At 41.2% G+C, this 25,717-nt stretch overlaps 1 protein-coding gene across 5 annotated transcripts in view; it reads right to left on the bottom strand.

Annotated features, from left to right (window-relative positions):
* daam2 (dishevelled associated activator of morphogenesis 2) overlaps window positions 1-25,114 on the bottom strand; it is a 211,644-nt gene extending 186,530 nt beyond the window's left edge. For 4 of the 5 annotated variants that reach the window (XM_035800878.2, XM_035800870.2, XM_035800860.2 and 1 more), the window contains exon 1: window positions 24,919-25,114. The gene's annotated coding sequence lies outside the window, so the exon portion shown is untranslated. The remainder of the gene's footprint in view (window positions 1-24,918) is intronic. The other variant, XM_052478770.1, reaches the window with a different exon arrangement.
* Window positions 25,115-25,717: the final 603 nt, after the last annotated feature.

The raw sequence follows: 25,717 nt of genomic DNA on the forward strand, positions 1-25,717 counted from the left end.
AGCGAGACAGCAAAGCTGACTTCAGCAAGTAAATTAACTTCTAGGTTATTTATCATACAACATGATTACGTCAGGGATAGGCAACTCGCGGGGTCAAATTACTGACCGGCGGGGGGTAAAAATAAAAATGCTGCCATTTTGTTGCTGCCACCCCCAACAAAGTTCCCCATCCCTGGATTACGTTGTACCCATCTTCACTGTATTTATGCATATTGCATCCTACAGTTAAATTAGCCTAGCTAGCTATCTAGGTTGAGGTTGCAAGCACTTTTTCCTCCCTGTCCTAAAGTCACAAATAATCAGATTATTAAGTAGCAGCCTACCTGTTCGCTCTTGGTCGTTGTAGCATATCCTTCCAATTTAACTATTAAATCCCTCATTTGAATACCCTTCACTGATTATCTAATCTCCTTACTTTTATTGCCACACATGAAGGTTCTATGATGGTTGTGTCGCTCTGAAGACTTGTGATCAGTAGACTGTACTCATGGATGGCAAGGAAAGCCAGGCGTCCCCCAAAAATGTACCAATAAAAAAAAATACAAATGATAAAACAATGTCTTTAGTCTCTGTGTTTATGATTTTGCTTCAATTCACAATTGGCTGAATCGATCTCACTGGAGAAATCATCCGAGTGAGGGAAACCGCACCTCTCAGTATGTGAAGCCCGTGTATCTCATGCTGTCTGGACAAAAAGAGTGGCACGTTGCCGCTGTAGCATTTGATGCCAGCAAGCATTATGGGTCCGTTGATAAAAACAAAATTACAACAACAAAAAAAATCCAATCAGTGTTGCACTGAGCTCAACAGTGGGTGGTCCGGTCACAGCAAAACACCCCCCAAGGAGGGACCGTTTGGATTTAGCATCACACCAATCAAATCACAACAAAAATCTGTGGCTGGCATTGGCTTCTGGTTTTGACGTGTTGTTGCCCTGCATTAGCTAGCTAGCTAAAAAGCGATGAAGATTTGTACTTTTACATTATTCAATTTTCCGTACAGGCCAATGATAATAAGGATTCTGATCAAACCATAAATTCATACATTGTGCCACTGGCCTGAGACAATTAAAATTCAATATGGAGCCTAGATGTAGTAGGGGCACGTTAACTGGCTAGCTAACATAGCTGGTTCATTGTTGCCCATGCGAGAAAGTTAGGCTAGCAAACTTAGTCAAGGACATCAACAACTAAAAGCATTGGTGTTCATCTAGTCTGCACACTTTTTCTAAAACACACAAATCAGCAACGTTGAATGGACTTGTTTTTGGCATCTTTAATAGCTACAGATGTGAGTGCTACTGGTCGGTAGCCATTTATGCAGGTTACCTTTGTATTCTTGGGCACAGGCACTATGGTGGCTCCATTTACCAAATGGAGGGTGAGGGAGAGCTTTGTATGCATCTGTGTATAGAGTATAGGTGGTCCAGAGTTATTTTTCCTCTGGTTGCACATTTAACATGCCGATAGAAATTTGGTAAAATGTATTTTTTTCCCTGCATTAAAGTCCCCGGCTACTCTGAGCGTCGCCTCTGGGTCAGCATTTTCTTGTTTGCTTATGGCAGAATGCAGCTCATTCAATGCTGTCTTGGTGCCAGCCTCTGACTGTAGTGGTATGTAAACACCTACAAAGAATACAGAAACTCTCAGTAGGTAGTGTGGTCTACAGCTTATCATGAGATATTCTACCTCAGCCAAACAATAGCTCGAGACTTCCTTAGATAGTGAAGACTGTTCTTTTTACATCTGAAGGTATTTCAAGTATTTTTCCCGGGGCAGACGATTTGAGTTGACTTCCGAATGCATCAGGTGAAGACAGAACTCCTTTACTCATTTAAGAAAGAGATAACAGCCCGACAGGATGCTCTTGATTGTGCATCTGTAAACGTTTGTTAGGGTTTAAGGTGATAAATCCACATTTCTTCAGCCTCCTGAGGTTGAAGAGGTGCTGTTGGGTGTGAGTGGACCAATTCAGTTTGTCCGTGATGTGTACACCGAGGAACTTAACTGTGGATAGGGGGGGGTGCTCCCTCTGCTGTTTCCTGAAGTCCACGAAAATCTCCTTTGTTTTGTTGATGTTGAGTGAGAGGTTGTTTTCCTGACACCACACTCAGAGTGCCCTCACCTCCTCCCTGTAGGCTGTCGTCATTGTTCATCGGTCTCAATATAATCAGGGCATTTAAGCCTCCATATATCCACTAATTCCAATCTATCCATGATTTTCTAAGTGTTTGAGGGTCATAGTTTGTAGTGTGATTTCCTTTAAGGTCCATAGAACTATTTAAAACACTTATAATCTCCCAACGTAATAACAGAGTATTGTGCAGGGTTGATAAATTAGATATATTTTCAAAGAAGTGTGGATCATCATTATTTGGACTGTATGGGTTAATGAGTCATATCTGTTTATGGTCCAATAACATATTTAAAATCATCCATCTACCTTGAGGATCTGTTTGGACAATTTGCACATTTGGATCAAAATTACTGTTAATTAATATTGTCACCCCTTTTGAATTTCTTTGCCCATCAGAGAAATATTTATTTCACACCCTCAGTCCTTTTTTTCCACAAAACTTCATCTAAAATTGTTGAATGAGTTTCCTGTTAACAATAGATATTATATTCCTTCTCTTTTCACAAGGTAAATACTGACCATCTTATTATCTGCTAAGCAATTGCAATTATAACTGGCTATACTTATTTCACCATTTACCATAATGAAACACACGTTTCATATCTTAGCAGCCTTTCCAATGAATTGGAGTGTAAAAGAAGCCATCCACCCTTGATGTCAATGTCAGATTTTTCTTTTCACTGAATCTCCGTGAGGATATTGGTTAGGCTACAATTAGGATGTGGAATAATGTAGCCTAAAATAAATGAGTATGCCTATTATTTTGCTATAGGCAACTCCAAACACCCACAGCGGTTGTAAAATACAGTATGAACACGACTCACATTACGGTTAATTTATTGTTGAATTATTCAAGGCTCCCTTTGTTATTTTGTTTTGACATCACAGACACGTATGATGAAAAATGCATCAACCCCCTACAAATATTTCAATTTATTATAATCCACATAAAAATCAACCTTATAATAGGTACTGATTGATATATTTCTAAAAGACAAATATACAGTACTGTTCTTCAACATCTTTATTTGTATTCATACTACTTTCAAAATGAAAATGTATTTCAACATTTTAGTTGCACTTCCCCCTAGCTCCACGACCACGGGTGAAACCTTGTTGAGATGATCAATATATTTGTTGCATTGTTGTGTCGGCAGTTTCTCAAGCCAAAACGTCGATGGCCTACACCAATTCCTCTTTGTTTGTAGGCTTGGCAGAGTTATGGATTAATGTTTTCAGTTGATGCCAAACAAGTTAGATCCATTTTTTTTTTTTAAGAATTACAGTACATGCAGAGATGAAAAACATTTTTAGATATATTGTAGGCCTACCATAGGCTAGGTGAGTCTCACTAGTGTTAAGTAATGTGCTGTGAAAAAGTGTTATGCACAATAGCATAATCAAATTGAGGACAGTGGGAGGTATACTTATGGCCACGTTGTGAACAGAGGACCCATAGTGGCAGTGGGGTTATGGTATGGGCAGGTTAAAAGCTACGTACAACGATCAAATTTCATCAAGGCATCAAGGTGCCATTCACCTCATGTTTCAGCATGATAACAGACGGCCCCATTTCACAAGGATCTGTACACAATTCATGGAAGCTGAAAATGTCCCAGTTCTTCCATGGCCTGCATACTCAGACATGTCACCCATTGAGCATGTCTGGGATGCTCTGGATCGACATGTACGACCAGGTGTTCTAGTTCCTGCCAATATCCAGCAACTTTGCACAACCATTGAAGAGTGGGACAACATTCCACAGGCAGCAATCAACAGCATAATCAACTCCATGCGAAGGAGATGTGTAGCACTGCATGAGGCAAATGGTGGTCACACCAGATACTGACTGGTTTTCTGATCCACGCCCCTACCTTTTAAAAAAATAGTATCTGTGACCAGATGCATATCTGTATTCCCAGTCATTTGAAATCAATAAATTAGGCCCTAATTCATTTCAATTGACTGACTTCCTTATATGAACTAACTGTAAGTTAGTCAAATCTTTGAAATTGTTGCATATTGTGTTTATATTTTTGTTCGGCCTGTTCTCCAAACCCTGTGTCACATCAAGATCTCGATCTTGGCCCTCGATCTGAGGTGATTTATTTGGGGAGAACTGGTTTTGCTAGGCTGCTTTCTCAGCGGCTCCCCTTTTGTTTTGATTGCGTTTCTCATTTCTTTGCAGTGGCGTGAGAGAACGAAAAAAAGCAAATAATAATCGCCCTGGATACGTAATTGGCTTGGTAAGGTTGGGGGGAGGATTTTTTGGAAGCAGTGGATAGTGCTGGAGCTGCCCGCCACCCGCAGTGACTTTTGGAAGAAGGACCCTAGAGCTCTGGTGGGGCTCAGCATCTCCGAGCCGAGAGACCCCCAGGGACAAACGTGTCCAGAGCGGGGGTCTCTCACGGACCGACCAGGAATTTTCCCACAAACAAACAGAGCTGCAGAGGGCAGCGACCAAGACCCCTGTCCTCTGGAGGGAGTGAGCAAGGAAAGGAGGGAGGGCGGGAACAGAGAGGAACAGCTGCTACAGGGCAATTCCATGTTAACAGAAATGCGCTTTGACTCTGATATTTTATGTTAAAATGTATGCCAAACAAAAAAAACAGACTTCAAAAGTTTAACAAACCCAACAACTCTATGCACAAGCACGACTTCTGGGTGTCAAGCCTTTTTTATTTTTTTTATTTTTTTATTTCACCTTTATTTAACCAGGTAGGCTAGTTGAGAACAAGTTCTCATTTGCAACTGCGACCTGGCCAAGATAAAGCATAGCAGTGTGAACAGACAACACAGAGTTACACATGGAGTAAACAATTAACAAGTCAATAACACAGTAGAAAAAAAGGGGAGTCTATATACAATGTGTGCAAAAGGCATGAGGAGGTAGGCGAATAATACAATTTTGCAGATTAACACTGGAGTGATAAATGATCAGATGGGCATGTACAGGTAGAGATATTGGTGTGCAAAAGAGCAGAAAAGTAAATAAATAAAAACAGTATAAAAACAGTATGGGAATGAGGTAGGTGAAAAAGGGTGAGCTATTTACCTATAGACTATGTACAGCTGCAGCGATCGGTTAGCTGCTCGGATAGCTGCTTGTTCGAAGTTAATCTAAAAATATCCTATGGAATGAATGAATGAATTGCTTTTCAGATTTTACTGGAAGGTGTCAGGGGAATTATGACTCACTTTGTCGTCAATTCTTACCATAACCAATATTAAAATGCGACTTCCTGCATATAGAAATTACAGTTTGTTTTCAACATACACAGGTAATTTAAACTAGTTTTTTTATTATTCAAACAGTTGAGAGTATGGATGTCCATACTGAAGCAGACTTTAGTATCCTTGTCAATTCAGAGAGCTGTGTGTATAAATGTATAAATATATTCATTTTAACAGATGGCAGAGAAAAGCAGAGCACCATTACATTGAATTGGCACCAAGGTGTCTTATTTGTGAGAACAGTCATATTTACAAATATATTTATAATAAATAACAAAATATATATAAAATAAATAAAAATAGGCCAATTCATTGGTATCTGCTTTGTTTTTTGGTCCTTCAATAAATCAGTATTGAAAAATCATAATCAGAAAAAAAAAAAAAAAACATGAGGTCGAAGGAATTGTCCGTAGAGCTCCGAGACAGGATCGTGTCGAGGGACAGATCTGGGGAAGGGTACTAAAAAATGTCTACACCAATGAAGGTCCAAGAACACAGTGAGCTCAATCATTCTTAAATGGAAGAAATTTGGAACCACCCAAAACTCTTCCTAGAGCTGGCTGACCGGCCAAACTGAGCAATCGGTGGAGAATGGTCTTGGTTAGGAGATGTGGAGAACCTTCCAGAAGGACAACCATCTCTGCAGCATTCTAGCAATCAGGCCAATATGGTAGTGCCTAGACAGAAGTCACTCCACAGTAAAAGGCTAATTGCAGCCCACTTGGAGTTTGCCAAAGGGCACCTAAAGACTCGCAGACAATGAAAAGTATGATTATCTGGTCTGATGAAACCAATATTGAACACTTTGGCCTTAAGTCCAAGAGTCAAGTCTGGAGGACACATGGCACCATCCCTACGGTGAAGCATGGTGGCGGCAGTGTCATGTTGTGGGGATGTTTTTCAGCGCAGAGACTGGTAGACTGTCAGGATTGGGGGAAAGATGAACAGAGTACAGAGAGATCCTTGATGAAGTCTTGAGTGCTCTGGAGCAAGTTCTCAGACTGGGGCAAAGGTTCACCTTCCAACAGGACAATGACCTTAAGCACACAGCCAAGACAAACCCAGGAGTGGCTTCGGGACAAGTCTCTGAATGTTCTTGAGTAGCCCAGCCAGAGCCCGGCCTTGAACCTGATCTCTGGAGAGACCTAAAAATAGCTGTGCAGGAAACGCTCCCCATCCAACTAAAGAGCTTGAGATGATATGCAGAGAAGAAAAATGGGAGAAACTCCCCAAATACAGGTGTGCCAAGCTTGAAGCGTCACACCAGAGAAGACTCAAAGCTGTAATTGCTGTCAAAGGTGCTTCAACAAAGTACTGAGTAAAGTGTCTGAATCCTTACATAACCGGTCCAAAGTTTTAGAACACCTCATTCAAGGGTTTTTCTTCATTTTTACAATTTTCTACATTGTAAAACAATAGTGAAGACATGAACTCTGAAATAACACATACGGAATCATGTAGTGACCAAAAAAAAAAAAAAAAAAAAAAAAAAAAAAGTTAAACAAATCAAAATATTTTATATTTGACATTCTTCAAAATAGCCACCCTTTGCATTGATGACAACTTTGCATTCTCTCAACCAGCTTCATGAGGTAGTCAGTCACCTGAAGTGCATTTAAGTTAACAGGTATGCTTAGTTAAATGTGGATTTTCTTTCCTTTAAGGAGTTTGAGCCAATCAGTTGTGTTGTGACAAGGTAGGGGGGCATACAGAAGGTCTTTTACCAAATAGGGCTAAATCCATATTATGCCAAGAACAGCTCAAATAAGCAAAGAGTAACGATAGTCCATCAGTACTTTAAGACATGAAGGTCAGTCAATCCGCAAAAACCAACAAGCGCTATAATGAAACTGGCTCCCATGAGGGCCCTGAAAACCATCTGCTAGGCATTAAAATTGGGTGGTGTGGGGGGACTCATTTGTCTTTAGCAGAGCTCTATCCTAGGAAACGAATCACCAATGGTAGATCTTAAGATAACAAACGGGATCAAATTGTTCAGTCGAAGTTTGGTGGAGGAGTAAAACATAAGTCAGATGACTCCAGAGCTTGGTGTGGAATGCCCTTGGGTGACTACCCCCAGCAGTCAGCATAATTGAATCCAAAGTATATAATGACCACCCCTTTACAAACAATAAATGTCTTGGAGGGTTAAGTTGGTTATTAGACATCTGCAGAGGTTAAAGGGTAGAACCTCTCCACAGGTTGGGCGTAGCCTCTTCTTGCAGGTTGTCATTTATTGGGATGAATCTTGTCCTGGAGGCCTACAGGGTGGTCACTAGCCAGCCTAGCTACAAAGTCATAAAATCTGATTTTAAACCTAACCACACTGCTAACATTATGCCTTATAAGACCAAAAGGCTAATTTGACTTTGCGGCTGGCCCAGCTAGCCCATCCACTCCTACTTCAACAGTCTTTCCAAACTGAAAAATGGGAAGTACTTTGAGGATCTATGAACGGGAGTCTGACGAGTATCTGTTTAATGTGTTTATCTGACCAGCTACCAGTATAGTTAGACTGGCTCATATTCAGATGGACACTGCTATATTGTTCTGGTCTATGTTCTGCAATACTGTTGATGTTGTAGAGTTTAATGTTGTTGTAGTAGATTATATTATTTATTATTCAAAAGTAGCTAAACATTTGTCGAGCCTCTGGATAAGCACTGTTACCTCTACATAGAAGGATTATTCAAATTAATTTAGCCAGTTTCCCCTTCTCCACTGGCCTACATTCCAGCTTTGACTGAATAATATGGAAGTACAGTTAATCCCCGACCACCGTTTCAAACCCTAAACTCCATGACATACATGGAAGATCCACAAGCAGATCCCCACTGAAGGAGCTTCACAGCTTTCCATTTGCAGCAGTCGGATGTTGACGAGCTTCGCTACGGTGCCCAGTCATGTATCTCTAAATCTTTGACCCTTGCCAAACTCGCAATTATTTCTGTGTGATCGATGTCTCTCTGCTGGAAATCTAAAGGTTACATCTCTGGAAAATGTAGCATGCAAACCCTCCATTTTTTAGCGAGTTTGCAAAATGTCCTTTTATAGAAGTAACCCCCGGAGTTGGATATCATTGCGATTATAAATAAGAAGCTGGAATGCAGTGGGGGAAAAATAAACATCCAAGCTGTGCTGTTATCTGCACCCAGCTGTGCAGTCAAAGGTCTCTGCTCTGAGATGATGTCACACTAATGTTGTATTACTGTTGTACTGATGTTCATCTAGTGTTGTGCTTATACTAATCCAATTATGGAGAAGTAAGCAAACTTTACTGAATGTTAATCCTGAATGCAAGGAACCAATCTTGAACTGAGGCAAGGAATGCAAGGAGGAACCTAACATGAAGTCTTTTTGTGAAGCAGTAAATACAACTAATTTATGTTGTTTGTGTGATCCAACGGTCTGCTGCTGCCTGACAGCAAGGTGTACCTTTGCAAGAATCTCAGGTAATGACTGACCTAAGGTACTCATGTCAAATTCTAACAGCAACTCGTCTCATTGGATTAGACTGGCTGGTATTGCCAGACAAAGCCAGTCCTAACCGGAAGCACTCATCAGCAGTATTGACAGGTACAATTAGGCTTCCTCATGCTACTCATGCAGCTGGAGGGCAAGGCCCTGTAAGTGAATGAGCAGACATTGAGGCAGTAGGGTGTATGAGTAGGGTTCTGTGGTACAAGGGGAGGGAGTGAGAACCTTTCCCAGGTAGTACACTGCCCCCCAAATTAGATAGAGTGAGCAGTGGAGGCGAGGGGAAACCTGCACTCAAGGGGAAGAAAAGAGAGTTTGCTTGGGGGGCGTTTAAGAAAATGTTTCCATATGTGCACCAGATCCCTAGTAAAAGAGGTGCTTTGTGCTCAGTAGTGTAGCACGTGCCAGGGTCCAGAAACAGACTCCGCCTTTTCCCCACAAACCACCCCCTACCACGGTTCTTTCACGGTAGCCCAGGGTAATATTAGAGAACTGTGGGAGGAGTAGTGTGAGGGTCGTATACCCACTCTCTGCAACCATCCTGCAGACTGTTTTAACGGGCGCTAATTGCCTGTGACTGCAAGGTAGACGGGGGGACAGAAACAACCATTTCATTGAGTTAGTGGTCTGAGAAGGAGTGAAGGGGGATGAGGAGGAGCATAAGGCAGGATGGAAGGGGGTTGAAGCAGGATATTCACAACGCACATTATCCTGGTGCTAAAGCATTCCCCATGATGGCTCTTTAATTTCTCAGGGAATAATTAGGCTAAGTGTTGTACCTGCTCTGCATCAGGTTCCTCAGTTATTATCTATCTAGCCTTCATTTATGCAGGAATTGATGCAAATGCAGCCTCTCCATTGAATTCAGACAATTCAAAAAGAGGCCAAAGCTTAAATTGCCAATATAAATTAGTGGGAGAAACCGAGAAAGGCTAATCAGGCAGCAAAGCAATGTTTCCATTAATAAGTACTGGAACAGGTAAGAAAAGGCTCTCCTCACAACAGTATCACTGGTGTCAAGGCAGTAGAAAACAATAACACGTTGTGTTAAAAGGGAACATGAAAAACAGAACTTAAGGCAACTTTTTCTACAATTGAGTATGCAGAATGAGTTGATTAACCATGCGGTTCCGTTGGCGTGGGTGTTGTGGAACTGACAGAGGAAATTAAGATTGACTGAGGTGGGGGAAAAAAAAAGTGTAGAAAGAAGAGGTGGGGGGGGGGGTTAAGAATAAGAAAGCTTCTTCCACTTTTATTTAATAGATCCCATTAGGCAAGGAGACTTCCTCCTCATAGGAACTTAGCCTATAGTCTGTATAAAATGGGTGGCTTTAGGGCTTAGTAGGCCAGACAGGGATGTAAGTCGCTCTGAATAAGAGTGTCTGCTCAATGACTAAAATGTAAAATGGAGTAGATTCATTACAAGTTGCTTAACTGCATATGATATATCATGCTACAGTTCCCATGCTATGTAAGTACGGATATTTTAAGATATGGACCTCAAGTTAAAGAAATGCATAAGAAATTAAAGATGAAGTAGAAAGGGGTACAGGGAGACCAAGAGGCAACAATGGAGCAACAGAGAGACAGACACACGCTGTGGAAAGTAAGTGTGGGCGCCAGCCCACATGCATTCAGTGCCTGTTAATATCGTAGCGTCGCTCCACGGTTGGACAAGCCCCGTCCCCTTCTGATGCCAGTTGTGGTTGGCACAAGGGGGCATTCCTGCCACGCTGCCGTTCCTATCCGACTCAGGTGTTTCACAGCCCCACTACTGTGGGAGGGAAACAGACCAGACTATTCAAACCCTAGCACCAGCCCCACCGTGAACACTAGGCCCCCAAAGCCAGACACAAATACTGTATATTAGGCCAGACAACTGCCTGAAGTAAAAAGACATTCAACTCTCCCAACACAATCCTCCACTGACAAACTCGACAGGAAACCAAGATGTATAGAGAGCTAGTGACTAAATGTTAGTCCAACATGAAACATGGACTTTAAAACATTTAAAAAAGGGACCACTGGTCAATTTCTCTACCTCAGGAGTAACACCCAACCCATGACAAAGTAATATTCTCTTACTCATTTCATCTAACAAGAGTCAAGATGCAAATGCAATGACTTAAATATATTCATTGGCGGTGTTACATTTACTGAGGCTCACATCCAGTGCCTTCGGAAAGTATTCAGACCCCTTGATTTTTTCCCACATTGTTACGTTACGGCATTATTTAAAATTGATTGATTACACACTACCACAATGACAAAGTGAAAACAAGTTCAGATTTTCGCAAATGTAAAAACAAAAAACAGAAATACCTTAAGTATTCAGACCATTTGCTATGAGACTCGAAATTGAGCTAAAGTGCATCCTGTTTCCATTGATCAACCGTCAGATGTTTGACAACTTGGAGTCCAGCAGTGTTAAATTCAATTGATTGGACATGATTTGGAAAGGCACAGTTGACAGTGCATGTCAGATCAAAAACCAAGAAAGGAGTTTGAAGGAATTGTCCAGAGAGCTCCGAGAGAGGATTGTGTCGAGGCACAGATTTCTGCAGCATTGAAGATCCAAGAACAGTGGCCTCCATCATTCTTAAATGGAACTGGTTTGGAACTACCAAGACTCTTCCTAGAGCTGGCCGCCCAGCCAAACTGAGCAATCAAGGGAGAAGGGCCTTGGTCAGGGATGTGACCATGAACCTGATGGTCACTCTTTTCAGCAGCAGGGACTGGGAGACTAGTCAGAATCGAAGCAAAGATGAATGGTGAAAAGTAGAGAGAGATCCATTGATGAAAGCCTGCTCCAGAGCACTCAGGACCTCAGACTGGGGTGAAGGTTCACCTTCCAAAAAGGACAATGACCCTAAGCACACAGTCAAGATAATGCAGGAGTGGCTTCGGTACAAGTCTGACAGTCCTCGAGTGGCCCAGCCAGAGCCCGGACTTGAACCTGATCGAACATCTCTGAAGAGACCTAAAAATAGCTGTGCAGCGATGCTCCCCATCCAACCGGACAGAGCTTGAGGATCTGCAGAGAGTAATGAGAGAAAAATCCCCAAATACTGGTGTGCCAGTCTTGTTGCGTCATACCCAAGAAGAAGAGGCTGTAAATCTCTGCCAAGGGTGCTTCAACAAAGTACTGAGTATAGGGTCTGAATACTTATGTAAATGTGATTTCAGTTTTAATACATTTGCAAAAATTTCAAAAAAAAAGTTTTTGCTTTGTCATTATGGGGTATTGTGTATAGATTGATGAGGGTGGGGACAACTTAATACATTTTAGAATAAGGCTGTAACATAACAAAATGTGGAAATTGTCTGAATACTTCCCAAAGGCACAATAGGTATTTTTCAAACCCAAAACTAGTATGCATTTGCCATGCTTCCTTTATCCCCACTGGAATGTCAATCTCTGAGATTCAAGCAGATCAGCCCGAGTCCTCAAACACAACCGCTGTAACACTGAGTTAGTGTGTCCTCTCAAAACCTCGGACTCTTCCGGGGCCCTGATAGGTAGACAGAGGCTTAAAATTGAAATGTGGAGGGGAGCGAATGTATGCCCAACACACTCTAGCATACAGCAAAGTATAAAGTCATGTTTCAGCCAAGCAAAACATTTCTAGGCCTATTTTAAAACAATGAAAAAGCTTTGTTTAAGAAAAAATTAATTAAATTAAATTATCCTTGTGACATTGTTACCTCGGAATTTATTTTTTACATTTGAATATAGTTTATATATAAAAATATTTTTAAAAAGGTGCATTCAGCAACTGCTGCACATTTCTCTCCATTCTGCCCCGACATCAGTATGCTATTTTCCCCACTTCATTTCTATTTGGAGGCTGTTATAGCTGCAAAGGCGGGGACCAACTCCATTATAAAATGTCCATGATTTTGGAATGAGATGTTCGACGAGCAGGTGCCCACATACACTACATTACCAAATGTAGTGTAGATATGTACATATAGGTACGGGTAAAGTGACTCGGCAGAAGCAACATATGTGATGAGACGAGTTAGTGCAAAAATAGTCAATGCAATTCAGGATCCTGTTGGTAGCAGAGAGAACAGTCTGACTTGAGTGGCTAGAGCCTGACAATTATTAGGGCCTTTCTCTGACACTGCCTGGTATAGATGTCTTCTATGGCAGGGAGCTCAGCCCCAGTGATGTACTGGCTGTATACACTACCCTCTGTAGCGCAGCCAGTCAAGGTGCTCTCAATGGCGCAGCTGTAGTACATTGAGTATCTGAATGCCCATGCCAAATCTTTTCAGCCTCCTAATGGAGAAGAGATATTGTCATGCCCTATTCACAAAGGGGTTTGTGTGTGGACCATGTTAATTCCTTACTGGACACAGAAAAACTTCAAGCTCTTGACCCACACCACCATAGGCCCATCGATTTGGATGGGTGCAGGTTCAGCCCTCCGGTTCCTGAAGTCCATGATCAGCGCCACTTCCGTATTGAGCTCTTCACTGGTACTTCCTGTATGAATTTTTGCTTGTAAGCAGAAAACAAAAAAAAGGACTCTTGACCAATGAAAAAAAACAGTCATTTTTTTCATTTTGACTAACATACAAAAAAAAAAAAAAAATAAGTCATTATTCAAATATTAAAATAATTTAAAATGCCCATTTCACAACCCCCCCCCCCACAAAAAAAAAAGTGCCCCTGAACAAAAGTTCACACAGTAGTGAGTTGAGCTAAAAGGGATCAGGGACGGTTGAGCTAACGCAGGCTAATGTGATTAGCATGAGTCAAGTAACAAAACAAAAAAAATCCCAGAACATAGACATATGATATGGGCAAGAAAGCTCAAATTCTTGTTAATATAACTGCAGTCTAAATTACAGTAGCTATGACAGTGAAATAATACCATGCTATTGTTTGAGGAGAGTTCACAGTTATGAACTTGAAAATGTATTAATAAACCAATTTGGCACATTTGGGCAATCTTGATAACATTTTGAACAGATATGCAATGGTTCATTGGATCAGTCTAAAACGTTACACACTGCTGCCATCTAGTGGCCAAAATCTAAATTGTGCATGGGCTGAACTAATACATTATGGCCTTTCTCTTGCATTTTAAAGATGGCACAAAAAATGTGTTTTACTTTTTATTATCTTTTACCAGATCTAATGTGTTCCATTTTCCTACATGAATTTCAAACCTCCACAAACTTCAGTGTTTCCCTTCAAATGGTATCAAGAATATGCATATCCTTGCCTCAGGTCCTGAGCTACATGCAGTTAGATTTGGGTGTCATTTTAGGTGAAAATTGAAAAAAAAAGGGTCAGATCTTTAAGAGGTTTTAAGAGGCCCGAAGAACATATTAAACTTTCACTTTCTCTTATGCTTGACTTAAAAAACATTTGGTAGTAATGCTAGCCAGCTAGGTACAAGGGTACTATATACAGTAAAGTACTGAACTACAGCTAATTAATCCCAAACTCCTAGGCTGTGTCCCAAATGTCACCCTATTACAGACATCGGGGCTCTCCAACCCTGTTCCTCGAGAGCTACCCTCCTGTAGTAAGTCTTCAATCCAACCACAGTTCTAACTAAACTGATTCAGTTTATCAACCAGCTAATTATTTGAGTCAGGTACGCTAGATTAGCGTTGGAGCAAAAACCTACAGGGCAGTAGCTCTCCAGGAACAGGGTTAGAGAGCCTTGCCCTATATACTGCACTACTAACGGGCCCTGATCAAAAGTAGTGCACTTCATTAGGGAATAATGTGCCACTTGGGATGCAACCCTTCGCTCCATGTAAGACAGAGGCTGCTGCTGCTTTCCATACCGTAACCCTGCATGCTGCCTGCCTGCTGCACAAAGAAAGAGTTGATTGGAAAAACCCACACTAACAGAGACTGGTGAGAGGTCTTGTGTGCGCTGTGTGCTAGCGGAGAATAAATAAGGAAACCCAGCTGCTGCGAACTTGTGCTTCATTTCATTACCGTGACTGATATAAGTATCTTCACTGACATTTTCAACCTCTCCCTGATCCATGTTTCAAGCAGACCACAGTAGTCCCGGTGTCCAAGAATGCCCAGGTATCCTGTCTAAATGACAAACGCACCACAGCACTCACATCTGTAGCCATGAAATGCTTTGACAAGCTGGTCACAGATCACGTCAACACCATTATGTCCTCAAAGCTAAGAACCCTGGGATTGAGCACCTCTCCAACTGGATCCTGGACTTCCTAATGGGCCGTCCCCAGGTAGTGAGGATAGACAACATCTGCCACGCTGACCCAACACTGGTGTCCCTCAGGGGTGCGTGCTTAGTCCCCTGCTGTACTCTGTTTACCCACAACTGTGGACATGCACGGAGCCAGGACACCCATCTGACAGATGGCACCCTACAAAATAGCAATATCCCCAATCACGGCCCTGGGGCATTGGGGTATTTTTTTTGTTGACCAGAGGAAAGAGTGCCTCCTACAGAACCTCCAACAACTCTTCCAGCAGAACCTGCTTAGCTTCAGAGGCAAGCCATCAGCGGGATGCAGGGTTGTATGCTGCTGGGTAGGCAACACCACATCTGCCATGCTGATCCTCCAGTAGTCCATGTTCACCCATGACAGTGTGGGCGTGCACGACTCCAACACCATCATTAAGTTTGCTGACGATACGACGGTGGTAGGCGGATCGAGAGCTTCAAGTTCCTCAGTATCCAACATCACTAAGGATCTATCATAGTCCACACACACCAACAGTCATGAAGGCATGACAATGCCTCTTCCCCCTCAGGACGCTGAAAGGTTTTGGCATGGGCCCTCAGATCTTTAAAAGTTCTACAGCTACACCAATGAGAGCATCTTAACTGGATGCATCACCGCTTGGTATGGCAATTGCTTGGTATCTGACTGCAAGGCATTACAGAGGGTAGCACGTATAGCTCAGCACTTCCCTTGGGGCAAGCTCCCTACCATCCAGGTCTGCTATTCCAGGCACTTTCCAAGAAAGCCCCCAAAAAAGGGTCAGGCTCCAGCCACCCAAGTCATAGACTATACTCTCCGCTACCACACGGCAAGTGGTACCGATGCACCAAGTCTGGAACCAATAGGAGGCTGAAAGAAATTAGACCCCCAAGCTATAAGACTGCCAACTAGTTAACCAAATAGTCCGGGTAGCTACAGTTGAAGTCGTAAGACTCAATGCATTTGGCTCCTCCAAACATAAACAATGGCCATTATGCCCAAACAGTTCCATTTTTGTTTCATCAGACAAGAGGACACTTCTCCAAATAGTACAATATTTGTCTTCATGTGCAATTGCAATCCATAGTCTGTCTTTTTAATGCTGGTGTTGGAGCAGTGGCTTCTTCCTTGCTGAGCGGCCTTTCAGGTTGTGTCGATTAAGGACTCGTTTTACTGTGTATATAGATACTTTTGTACCCGTTTCCTCCAGCATCTTCACAAGGTCCTTTGCTGTTGTTCTGGGACTGATTTGCACAAAAGTAAGTTGCTTTCTAGAAGACAGAACGCATCTCCTTCCTGAGCGGTATGAAGGCTGCGTGGTCCCATGGTGTTTATACTTGCATACTATTGTTTGCCCTGATGAACGTGGTACCTTCAGGCATTTGGAAATTGCTCCCAAGAATGAACCAGACTTGGAGGTCTACAATTTTTTTCTGAGGTCTTGGCTGATTGATTTAGATGTTCCCATGATGTCAAGCAAAGAGGCACTGAGTTTGAATGTAGGCCTTGAAATACATCCACAGGTACACCTCCAATTGGCTCAAGTTATGTAAATTAGCCTATGAGAAGCTTCTAAAGCCATGACATAATTGTCTGGAATTTTCCAAGCTGTTTAAAGGCACAGTCAACTTAGTGAATGTAAACTTCTGACCCACTGGAATTGTGATACAGTGGATAAAAGTGAAATAATCTGTCTGTAAACAATTGTTGGGAAAATGACTTATGTCATGCACAAAGTCGATGTCCTAACCAACTTGCCAAAACTATAGCTTGTTAACAAGAAATGTGTGGAGTGGTTGAAAAACAAGTTAATGACTCCAACCTAAGTGTATGTAAACTTCCGACTTCAACTGTATCTGCATTGACCCTTTTAGCACTAACTCTTGTCTCACATACTCTACTGCTACCATTTATCTATCCTGTTGCCAAGTCACTTTATTCATAGCTATATGTACATCAATTACCTCATACCCCTGCACATCACTCTGTAATTGTACCTAGTGTATATAGCCAAGTTATCGTTACCTATTATGCATTTATTATTACTTTACGATTATTTAAATTCTTTCTCTGCATTTTTGTGAAGGGTCTGTAAGTAAGCATTTCAATGGTAGTCTACAACTGTTGTTTACAAAGCATGTGACAAATATACAATTTATTGTAATTTGTAAGACCATGAGTTTTCACTGTAGGAATGCAAGGACTGAGTGATAATCAAATCAAATGTATTTATATAGCCCTTCATACATCAGCTGATATCTCAAAGTGCTGTACAGAAACCCAGCCTAAAACCCCAAACAGCAAGCAATGCAGGTGTAGAAGCACGGTGGCTAGGAAAAACTCCCTAGAAAGGCCAAAACCTAGGAAGAAACCTAGAGAGGAACCAGGCTATGTGGGGTGACCAGTCCTCTTCTGGCTGTGCCGGGTGGAGATTAACAGAACATGGCCAAGATGTTAAAATGTTAATAAATGACCAGCTTGGTTGAATAATAATAAGGCAGAACAGTTGAAACTGGAGCAGCAGCACGGCCAGGTGGACTGGGGACAGCAAGGAGTCATGTCAGGTTGTTAATGCTAACAATGTGTCAGTGTTGTTTTGATAAGCCTTCCTTCTGTGTGGGTGCACATTTGAGGTGTATCCCTTTGGCCCATTCTAGAGCACGTGTGTAGTTGTGATCATGCGTGTACTGTATTGATAGCAGTGGGTGTGTGCATAGGGGTCTACACAGCAGCTGCTCGAACTCACTCCTCTAAGTACCCTCTGCTTGTTCGCCCATACAGCTAGCCCAGCCCAGCTTCTCACCTTACCCCGCGACTGGCAGGAGCCCTGGTCAACCACAACATCTGGCCCAGTAGAGAAGCAAACCCCACGCCATCCAAGGAACAATGGAGTGGTTTTTGCACACAGCCCTTGATTTCCATTCATCACGCACACACACACACACACACACACACACCTCTGCCCAATTGCCAAAAAGCCCCTTGCAGTCTGTGCACTACTCTGGGACATGGCCAAGATGAGAAGACCTTAGCCCAGCCAGTCATATCCTGTTATTCTTGGATGCCAGAAATGTTTTTCATCCACTCTATCCAACACATACAGGTAGCCGAACGAGCATGTGTCATCAAAAGAGGACACAAATGTGCATGAAGAGGCTTGAATTGAACTCAAAAACAAATCAAGAGTGACCTTGTGCTAAACATAACTGACTGAAATGCTGGAATTGAAGAAATTTTCTGTGTATTAAAATCTTGCCGAATTTGACCATAAATGCAGTCCTTCAAATGCACACACTGTTGCACTCAGGCCTGTTACTTTCCTACTAATTCATCCATTGTTGACTCAAACATGGTGAGCTCTGGTTTCAATGCTGGCCTCTTGATGCTTGTAAAAGTATGTGCATTTCACATTTACACAAATTCCATCAACAGCATTACATTTCCAAATCCCTCAAAACACCTACATCCAAAGGGTTAGCCTGAGTAAAAATGTGATAACCCGCACCAATCCTTTCATCCATAAGGCCCTAACTACTGGCAAAGAAATCCCAGCGAACAGGTGAGGTAAGATTACATTGCCAAATATTGAGTTTGATTAAATAGTTTATCACATCTATCAAGCACTCACGACCTGGAATGGACAAAGGTATGCCAAGTACCCAATCAAATTGGTCTATTAAACTGTAATAAAAATTCATGTCATGGTTTTATATTCTCCAATTGGCACTTGAAATTACCTCATTTTCAAAAATGACACTCGAATCACAGAGAAAGATTATAAACACTTCCTTCCGTTTGAATATTCAAGAAAGGTGTTGATGTAACTCAAAACAATATTTTACAACTAATTAGATACATGGGGGCCAACAAGCTAATATATCATTTTTGTTGGAGAAAATGAAAAAGACGGCCAGAATTAAGATGACAAACTATGGTCTCAGTCAAAGTGAGAAATACAGCATGTCCTCATATCAGCCAATATGCTATAAGTCATTTGAAGGAAGCAGAGTTGGACAGACTTGCACTCTTGAGACATTTTTTATAGCCTACCTTTTAGGAGTCAGAAGATTTTTCAACTGGAGAAATATGGGTGATCAATATTTATTTCTAAGCAATGTAGTAAACTGTAGTCTAATCTATTTAAGAAGTACATTTCCTTGGAAAGATATCCGCCCCATTCTTCTCCGCCCAGTCGTAGGCTATAGCCTACTCTATTTAATTGAGACCACAAGTACACCCGATCTCGATCTCGGTCTCGCATGGCTACTGAACTTAAAGCAGAAAAAAAAAACTGACAGCGAGACTTGCATAGGCCTATAGGATATAGCCTAACTTTTAGGAGGACAACTTGCAGGCAGAGACTAAATGGGTCATCTAAACACTGGCTCACCATAGCCTAACCTGTGCGCGGTGTGCCTTTTCAATCATATTTACATTTTTTAAATGCACTTCGGCGCACGTTGGTTGAGCGCCCTCCACTTCTTTCCATTATCAACATATATTTACAGACACTGTAGTAAAACTACAGTCTAATCATATTAAAGTTAATGTCATTCAAATGAACTGCCACGTGATTCTCTACCCATGGAGACAGCCTACTCCATTTCAATGAAACTACACATACAGGAACATTTGAGCTATGAACTAGAGACTGAAAAACAGCTTCCATCAACGCCATCAGACTACTAGACAGCAGTCACTAACTCAGAGGCTGCTGCCGACATTGAGAGCCAATCACTGGCCACCTTAATAAATAGATCACTAATCACTTTACACTATGCACTCTAAATAATGGCACTTTAATAAAGGTTTACATATCTTACATTACTCATAAGACAAATCAAATTTGATGCCACTGAAGTTGAAGCAGCGAATTCTGTGTGAATAATGCGAAAAATGTGCGTTCAAAACAATAGGTAGGCTAACGCATACAAAAGCAGAAAGAGGATCAACTGTGGGACAACAAAAATATTTTCATCTCAAAGACATCTGCCTGAACACCTGCTCCTGCCCCCACATAATGAAAAATGCTGACTGTGCAGTAATGATCTCCGTTGGGACCTGCAGTTCCCGGAGGCATCTTTCGGGAATGCAGCCCTCTTGTGTACTGACTGTGCACTACACTACACTCATGTCTTAGCAATATCAGAGATGGTGACAGGGGTCCCAGTAGATTCAGACAGCCAGGGAAGACCATTCTACAGAGCTCAGGTGACTTTATAAGTATATGAACAATATCAGTGAACGATGCAAAGTTCCATCTTGAAATGGGTAGACCAACAGTAGCTACAGGACAGCATGTTAAGCATAAAGTTAGTCTGGGAATAATGGGCATTTCAATTATTGAACCATATATTATACAAGAATAAAATCAAAAATGTATAAATTAGAGGATGTCATGATGAAGAAAAAAAACACAAAGACTTGATTGTCAAGAGTTGTTCATTTGTTAGGCTATTGGTTACAGGTGCAACACAATATTATTGAATTACCTTTGATCTAGTTCTGTCTTACCACTTAAACATATTCAATAATGACATCTTACCTAGCTTGATGACTGAAAAGCAAGAGGACTGGAAAATCTCCAGCCAAAATGAATTATAGTATTCGAAACCATTCCTTAACCCTACTTTTGAAGATATACATGATTTATGTTCCTATTATAAACAATGGAGTAATGCAACCTTATATTTTAGGTTATGGCAGTGTAAGATAGGTGCGCTATACTCGAGACAATAAGTTATAGTATTTAAAAAGAGTCAATAACAAGTCTCATGAGCTTAGTTCAATTGCCTTAATAATAAACGTGTATGCCGTCTGTAAATGTGAATACAATTGTTAACTCCGTCGATATAGGGGGTGCTCTCTTAATTTTTGAATGAAAAACATTCCCGTTTTAAACAAGATATTTTGTCACGAAAAGATGCTCGACTATACATATAATTGACAGCTTTGGAAAGAAAACACTGACGTTTCCAAAACTGCAAAGATATCTGTGAGTGCCAGAGAACTGATGTTACAGAAAAAAACCCAGATAAAAATACAAGCAGGAAGTGCCGCATTTTTTAAAACCGCCTCATGCCAATGACTCCTTATATGGCTGTGAAGGAGCTAGGAGTCAGCTTACGTTTTCCACGTTTTCCCCCAAGCTGTCTGCAGCATTGTGACGTATTTGTAGGCATATCATTGGAAGATTGACCCTAAGAGACTACATTTACCAGGTGGTCGCTTGGTGTCCTCCGTCGCAATTATTGCGTAATCTCCAGCTGCATGCATTTTTCCATTTGGTTCAGAGGAGAAACCAAACTGCCACGAATGATTTATCATCGAATAGATGTGAAAAACATCTTGAGGATTGATTCTAAACAACGTTTGCCATGTTTCTGTCAATATTATAGAGTTAATTTTGAAAAAAAGTTTGGCGTTGTAAGTGACTGCATTTTAGTTTTTTATTTCTTAGCCAAACGTGATGAACAAAACGGAGCTATTTATCTTACACAAATAATCTTTTTGGAGAAAATGAACATTTGCTATCTAACTGAGAGTCTCGTCATTGAATACATCTGAAGTTCTTCAAAGGTAAATTATTTTATTTGAATGCTTTTCTTGTTTGTGAAAATGTTGCCTGCTGAATGCTAGGCTTAATGCTATGCTAGGCTATCAATACTCTTACACAAATGCTTGTGTAGCTTTGGTTAAAGCATATTTTGAAAATCTGAGATGACAGTGTTGTTAACAAAAGGCTAAGCTTGTGTTTCAATATATTTATTTCATTTGCAATTTTCATTAATAGGAAATGTTGCGTTATGGTAATGAGCTTGAGGCTATGATTACGCTCCCGGATACGGGACTGCTCGACGCTAGAGGTTAAATTATGAGCCTTGTTGGTTAAGCCACAGAAAGACAGCGACCTTCCCACTAGCCATGATTGGCTGAGACGAGTGGGCTGGACATGCTGAGAGAGGAGTTTGGATTGGTCTGCCATAGAGGGCTTCTGTCCATTTGAGTTGGTTTGTCTGTTGGTAATCCTGTCGAACGTAGCTTTTTTAAAACGCATTGTGTAGTGGTGCTGCGTAAGTGTTGCTCTCCACTTTCTGGAGGATCAAGTTTTGAAATCAGTGGAATTAGAGTATGATAGCTAAAGAGAGGGGCATGTCTCTGGATTACATCTTCAAATTAAGGGCAAGTATGCAATCAGTGACAGGGAGACGCATCCAACATGCATAATGATGTATACAGGTAAGATAATGTCGCTAGCTAATGCTAGACTTTCAGATATTACATGTTTCTAATTTTGACAAAGTGGTTTCATTTCAAGCTAAAGTGTACTTTAGCGAGCTAGCTAAAGTGAACTGGCTGGCTCCCTAGCTGATATTATTCGTATCCCAGAGCCATTTGTTTTTCAAATTAGAGCCTAATGTTAGCTTGCTAACATTAAACCTGGTTAGTTAGCTTCCAGAATATGACTGCAGGGTAGTAACGACATGATTTGGCACTGTGTTCATTGTTGTTTAACTAGCTAATGTTAGCTGGCTGGCTCGTTAGCTAACGTTACGCGTGTGATCTTACACGTTGTTTGCCTAGCTAGGTTCATTGTTTACCTAGTTAGCTACATGTCTTAAGCTAAAGTGTACAACACCCATTGAATATAGCCAGTGTCAGTAAACGCCTGCAAAAAAGCGTAATGAAATTGTTGCCAGCAAAGCTGGTTAGGCTGTTGTCCTGTTATCCATAGGTAACAAATCAGCCATAGAGGCAGAATTACTTTACCATTATTCCTCAGAAATGCAGTGCATGATATACCATTTTGTAGCTGAGCCTCTACTTTTATCCAATGTAAAAAAAAAAACACAATTCCACATTTTACTACATAAGACCGAATCCAGGTGGTGAGTAACATATATCAAGATTAGGAACATTGAACAGCTTCCCAGATTGCATGCGTCCTACCTGAAAACATGTTTTTACATTACCAAGTACTTTAATGGGGTAAACCTACTCTAAGAGTAGGTATTAGGCTCTTAAAAGGTTTGGATCATAGAAAATCAACCCATCCAATGCGAGTACATCTGTTGTTGAAGTACAGTACATCAATAAAAGCTTACCGTCCTCTAGCAATAGTCAAGAGATGCTTAAAAGCCTTGTCGGGGCATAGGTCAAATTAGCTTTTGAATTTATGGTATTTTTCAGCTTCAGACAAAAGCTAATCTTTAACTTAAAATGTATACTGAACCAAAATACAAAGCAACATGTCAAGTATTGGTTTCATGAGCTGAAATAAAAGATCCCATAAATTTGCCATATGGCACAAAGCTAATTTCTTTCAAATTGTTGCACAAATTTGTTTACATCTGTTACATGCTGACCAGACCATACACATTGGTGCCCGAGCGTCACAAAATAAATGTAGAAATCCATTTTATTCAATTATTGCACCCACACTGCTTGCGAGCGTCTACGACGCCAAGGGCTAAATTAAAAGTCATTCCTATTTCTGACGCAGATCGCACTGAAAGTCCTGCCTCTCCCATCTCCTCATTGGTTTATAGAAGCAGGTGGGTGATTGAAAGACTAAATGTTTTGCCGGTTGTCGTGGTACGTCTAGATGCCAATCACCATATAAATTCAAAGATGAAAAAGCCTTGAATGAGGAGAGATGACTAGAAACGATTCGGTTGGCCGTTTTATGTGTGGATTAATTGTCAGAATAGAAGACCTTGTGCATTTCAGGTAAAACAACTCAATGTTTATATCCCAGGACAAATTAGCTAACAACAGCAAGCTACCTAAATAGATCAAATTAGCTAGCAAGTGCAAGCCAAGTAGCTAAATTGCCATACACGTTTAATGCTTTTCGACCTGTCCCCAAATTAACGTCATTGGTTCAGAGTTTGTTTTGACATTTTAACCTGCGTGTCGTGATCGCGTTTGGTGTGGGGGTGACAAAATAATGCATGCACGATAGCGCGCGCGCTCAGCCGGATAGACCGCTGACCAGATTGTGATACTCTATTTTCCACTCTCCTTTCTCTAGTTGACAGAAATGTTGAGGTCAGACAGTGCCCTCCATCTGTAGCGACGGGAATGACAAAAGTCATCGCAGTTTAGCCCACTGAACATACACAGCAATATAATAGTAAAAAAAAAAACAGAACATACGCCGATTAAAATCAAACTGGCCTGCACAATCACAACGTATAGTAGTCCAACAATGGACATGGACAGATAAAGACTGTCATTTTTTTTGTTGCAAAAATTGTCTTCCAAAACCATTTGCTAAACCATCCCAGCTGAAGCACATAACGCCAGCTATGCATGTTCGTGAGCAAAACGACATTACGCATTTAACGATTTACCTTCCAGCTGGTGTTCCCATACAGTATTTTGGTAGGTAATGGTGGTGCTTTTCGATTAGGCTAAATATATAGCCTACGAATTGCCCTTTGATGTGTGTTCTCATCGTGAAACAAATGTTTTACACTGCAGATGAACTGCTCCACAGAAAGCAATGATCTCTCATCATATTTTTATTGGCCAAATTTGCATATCTAGGTTTCATAGTAGCCATCATGAGTGGAAGTATTTAATAGATGAGACCTGAAACCGCATAGACTATAGCCACATACAATTAAATTATGCAACTTACATTTGGATACACGCACAAAACATTGATCTACAAAGTATCAGTGCCATGACATGTCCAATAGCCTACCACAATTGTACTAAATAGCGAAGTGGAGGATGTGGTTTTACCTTCTCTGGCACTGGCCATTGAATCTATGAAAACCAAACGAGGGGAGCGCTCCAAATTAGCCTAACCATTATCAGCAAATAAAACATACATTTGTGACTTACCGACTGGTTTCATTTCAGGGAAACGTGTCGTTCGATAATAATCCCTTTAAGTTGTAACCATCAAAAGATACAAGCACACAGACAGGTTAAAGCCAATGAAGAACGATGCCTACTTGGTAGGTTTAAGTCGCCTCCCTCACTCTCCCGCAGACTGTTCCTCCGCACGCTACACTCACAGCGAATGTGACCGGTTTGTGTAAACGAGCAGATAAGTAGAAATCAGTCCAAACATGACCATCAGCCCTCCTACTCACAACCTCTTAAAGGTACCGCTCTTGTATACTATTATTACACAGCTGATGCCCTGTAAACAGTGTACTGTTTGGGTGGGATACTACCACTCACCGCGTGTGTGTGTGGTAGTAGTCAAACGTAATTGGGTTGGGCTGCATATAACCGATAACAGTTTGTTGATAGTTGTTCAAATGTCCATCTATTATGTATTGATAAAGTGTAACATTGTGTCTATCCCTGTCCATATGTTGGTGTGACCTGCAGTTACAGTTACATTCAAATATCATCCTGTGGTCGTCTATAAGGCTATGATTAAATTATAGGCCTATGCGCATTCACCAAGCGTTCACCAATTATTGTCCGTTTTTGTTTCAACTCAAGTCAACTATTCTCGGATTGGCTGCATACACCACAAATGCAGACATAGTGTGCGTTTTTTCATGCAGTCATCTCTGTTAAAAACCATGTGGCAAAAATCTCTATCCTTTGCCACACTGAACATTACAGGGCATTGCAGAGTCACAGTGAATAAGGATTTGTTAAACACTATTAAGATAAGGTACCA

This window comes from Oncorhynchus keta, chromosome 2, assembly GCF_023373465.1.
Source record: "Oncorhynchus keta strain PuntledgeMale-10-30-2019 chromosome 2, Oket_V2, whole genome shotgun sequence".
Lineage (NCBI taxonomy): Eukaryota > Metazoa > Chordata > Actinopteri > Salmoniformes > Salmonidae > Oncorhynchus > Oncorhynchus keta.